Below are 4,351 nucleotides of genomic sequence, written 5' to 3'. Positions count from 1 at the left end.
AACTTGATCACTGTCTGACTAGAAATAGGCTTAGTTTGGGATTGATTCTTGAGTGGCTTTTGGACCTGCTTCTGCTTTTGGGCCAAAAATATAGTGTTTGGTAAAATTTGGTAAAGCTGCTTTTGGTCTCCAGAGCTTCTCCGTAAAGCAGAATTTGAGAAGCTACGAATTGTAGCTTTTGAAGAGCTGCTTTTGGAAAACACGGAACAATAGTAAGAGAGTTTAATGAAACATAAAGAACTACCAGTTTTGTCCTCCTCCTTTCCTAAAAATGACATTGAAACAGATCTTCTCTTCCTCTTCCGTCATTATCATTCCACATCTCCTTCTTCCTCTTCTTCGGTGTCTGGTTCTCCCTCCTTTTCTCTCAGATCACCTTCTTCTTCAGCTCGTCGCTGGTGACCTCCTTCAATTCGTGAATTCTCGCCGCCTTCCTCTGCGCCGTCTTCTTCAGATCGTCGTGGATTCTCGCCGCCTTCCTCTGCGACTTCTTCTTTAGCTCGTCGCTGGTGACCTCTTCAATTCGTGGAAAGTTGTCACTGAAAGGTTCAATCTTGCTCTCTTTACCTGACTCTTTCAGATTCAATCTTTTTTTGATTCGTACTCATGTAATTGGCATTCTTCTGTGAGTTGGGTTTGTGGTTTGAAGCATTATTGAAGCTTGTTTCTTGCTTAGTTTGGGATATGAAGCTGAAAATTTTAATTTTTGAGTTAGTGCAATTGTCCTGCTTAAGATAGAGATTGGAACGAGTTGGGTTTGTGCTTTTAAGCATTTGGTATTCTTCTGTGATATTCTTATTGTTGATTCTACCTGAATTATCAGGTGGGTTTGATTTGGTTTACTTAACTATGGATAATGGCTATTGGGATGTGAAGCTTTGTGGGTTCCTTAGAAATGGTGGGGAAGATCATATTGATTCAGTGAGCAATAGAACATAAAAAGAGGGAGATAGAGAGAAGGGCTGCAGTAGAATAGGAAGAAAGAAATCAATAGAAAGGAAACAAATGAGAGAGATAAAAATACGTGAGTAATAGGAGCATGAAAGAAAAGAAGAAAACAAAAGAGAGAGATCTGTTTAGTTTCGTACTATTTCATTTTAGAGGGCAGAGATTAATTTTGAGGCCAAAAACAGAGGTCTGCATTCTGTTGTTTTTGACCCAGTTTCATTTTTACTAAAAACTGTACATTTCTGCTGGGTATCTATAGTTGGTGTCTTCATGAAAGTTTTAGTAGACATCTTAAAGATCATTTCAGAATTGGAATCTCATAAAAAGGATTTCTCTAGATTAAATTATGATTTTTCGAAGTTGAAGGTCTGCATCAGGAAATTCTGCGAATTGTCACTGTTGCTGTTTGTTCCATTTCATATCAATAGTTTCCTTTATTCAAACTTGTGTAGTCAACCACAAACTGAACGCTACGATCCCCATGTCAGGACACTTGTCTTCAAAAACTGGATATGGATGCTCCAAACCATTTATCAGATTGGTCATAATCTGAGTGCTATTTGATAAGGCCAATTTCTGCACAAGGAAGATCTTCACCTTATTGTCACCGACGCATTGACATTTTGATTCAAAAAGCAATGATGGGGTCCTTATTAGGAGGAAGCCTTTCCCTTTTTGGCTGGGTGTCAGTTTGAACCAGATTGTATATATGTGTTTGTTTCATGTGAACCACTACTATAATACCAGATGAAAGAAACGATTACAAATAGAGAAAGAATATTAATTTATTAGTGTTTTGATTACATTCATTTTGTGAGTTAGTGCAATTGTCCTGCTTAAGATAGAGATTGGAACGGGTTTGGGTTGTGCTTTTAAGCATATGGTATTCTTCTCTGATATTTTTATTGTTGATTCTACCTGAATTATCATGATGGTTTGCTGAACAAAAGTACAACGCAGTGTGCTTGTTTTGAAAGTTGCAAACCAATTCATATAGTTGCTACAAGAGGCTGAAAATCATTTGCTTCACCTATTTTGCTAAAATTCAATTCTATTAAGCATCATAAATATTTCTGCCCCTGTATTGCATCAGTAACTAATCAAACACGTAAATGAAGCAAACACACTCAGCTTTACAGTCTGAAGAATGATTGATAAGAAGTATGAGTTCTGGTTTTCTCAGTTGCTGTATTATAATACTGTGTTGTGATATTGCAAAGTTCGATATGAATGCTACCACAGTTGTCTTCAATTATGTGCAATGAAACTCGGTGTGTCCCCTAATTACTTGAATTTTCTGTTATTTACATGTTCAGTGGATTTATTGATGTGTAATATATTGATCTCTGTGTCATTAGACTGGTTTGGAATGTTCTTCAACTTCTTCTTTCATCACAGATTGATATGTATATTGGGACTGATGTTGTTTTCCTATATAATATCAGGTCATGCTGAAGATCAAGTCTGATATATGATAGTGCAGCAATTTGAGAGTTTGAAGAGGAGGCAGTAGTGTGTACTTTTTAGTTCTCATTTGGTTCCCTTTAAGATATGTTTACAGTACTTTTGTAAAACGATAAATCATGAAGTTTGTAGTTTTTCATAATTGAGACCTTAATCCATGTACCTTGTACTATTTATTTTTTCCCCTTGTATTGCTTGGTTCTCATATCTATGGTTGTTCAGTTGCTCTTTGACCAATAAAGAGCAGCAGAGATGGTAATGGGAAAATAATAAACCTTCAAATGTGATAGAAGGGCTGTTGAATTGGAAAATTTTACATACATTAAAGAAATGTTGTTTTGATTACTAATATTTAGTAGTTGGTGCTTGTTTCGCCCAATTGGTATTTGAGTTCTCCAACTGATTAGTTTCTAGATTTCCAGCCCGTTCTTACATACAAGCTATGTTGACTGACTTAAACATAGGAAATGGCTATTAAGTGCAGTTAAAATCACTGTTGTTTTCAAGTCATCTTAGAGAAAATGATGTGCATTTGCTAGATCATTTGCAGTAACATATAATGAAGGTACAAAACAATGATCATAACTTGATTACACATAACTAAAATATAGAACATTATTTTACGTGAAATGAAGTATTTTACATGATATGCTTCACTTTTCTTATGAAAAACAAGTGAAGATAGTTATTGCTACTATGAAAAACAAGTGAAGATAGTTATTGCTACTTATTTTGTGTAATACTAAAACATAAAATGCATATTGAAAGATTTAAAGTAAATCTTTTATTCGGTCCAACCAAGGGAGGAAGAATAATACATGAGAAATTTTTTTTATTTGATATGGTTACATAATCAAAAAATAAAATTATGTATTTTAGTAGCATATCTTAGCATGTATGCCCATTTTGGTAATTATACCCAGCCAAAGCACTTTTGCCTTGCAATTTACCAAACACCTAGAAATTGCTTTTCGTTCTCACAGCACTTTTCAAAACAGTTTACCAAACACCTCAACTGCTTCTTCTCACAGCAAGTTCGGAAGTGCTTCCTCTCACAGCAAGTTCAAAAGTGATTCTCCTCACAGCACAACAATCCCAAACTAAGCCATAATAACGTATGGTTTGGCCTCTACCCATTTAGTGAAATAATCAGTGACAACCAAAATCCATACGTGTTGTTTTCATGATGGTGGTCTAACACTCTCTATAATATCCATGTCCCAACCTCGAAACGGCCATGGCTTAACAATTGGATGGAGGATGTCGGCCGGAACTCTTTGAACAGGTGCATGAATTTGACATTTCTTACAGCTTTTTGCGAATTCAATGCAATCCTTTAGAATTGTCGGCCAGTAGAAGCCGTGTCTTCGAATTAACCACCTCATTTTGATTCCAGCCTGGTGCGCACCACATATCCCCTCATGGACATCTCTCATGACTTCCAAAGTCTCTTGCCCCCCTATACAAAGAAGGAGTAGATCATCGGAGCTTTTGCGGTATACTGCTTCTTTGTATATAACAAAATGTCCAGCCAAGTACAGAGTCTTCCGGTCATGATTACCTTGAGGATTTTTGTGGAACTTGATGATGGGGAGTCTCCAATCATTCTGCTCGATGTCGATAACAAAAACATCCTCTGAGACTCCTCTTTCTTCTAAAGTTGGGAGGGTACGCTTGGCAATATTGATGACTCGGGAGTCGTCTCCTTCGGGGATCCGTAACCCTGAGGCTAATTGGGTCATCTCATTGGCCTCCATGTTCTGTCCCCTTGGGAGGTGGGCGAAAGAGATTCTGTCGAACGTGTGGGCGAGCTGGTCAGCTAAAGCCTGATAAGATAAAAGTCCCCAACTTGTGAACTCCTTATTCATTTGGTTGATGACAAGTTGAGAATCTCTGAACACCAGAACTCGCCGTGCCCCCATCTCTTGGAGAATCTCCA

At 37.3% G+C, this 4,351-nt stretch overlaps 1 long non-coding RNA gene across 1 annotated transcript; it reads left to right on the top strand.

The window, feature by feature from the left end:
- Nucleotides 1-457: 457 nt before the first annotated feature.
- Nucleotides 458-2,591, top strand: LOC133728362 (uncharacterized). The gene is made up of 2 exons (XR_009855806.1): nucleotides 458-546; nucleotides 2,394-2,591. It is a non-coding gene; the product is annotated as an uncharacterized LOC133728362 (long non-coding RNA).
- Nucleotides 2,592-4,351: the final 1,760 nt, after the last annotated feature.

The sequence above is a fragment of the Rosa rugosa genome, chromosome 2, assembly GCF_958449725.1.
Source record: "Rosa rugosa chromosome 2, drRosRugo1.1, whole genome shotgun sequence".
Lineage (NCBI taxonomy): Eukaryota > Viridiplantae > Streptophyta > Magnoliopsida > Rosales > Rosaceae > Rosa > Rosa rugosa.
This window is presented reverse-complemented; position numbering and strand designations above follow the sequence as displayed.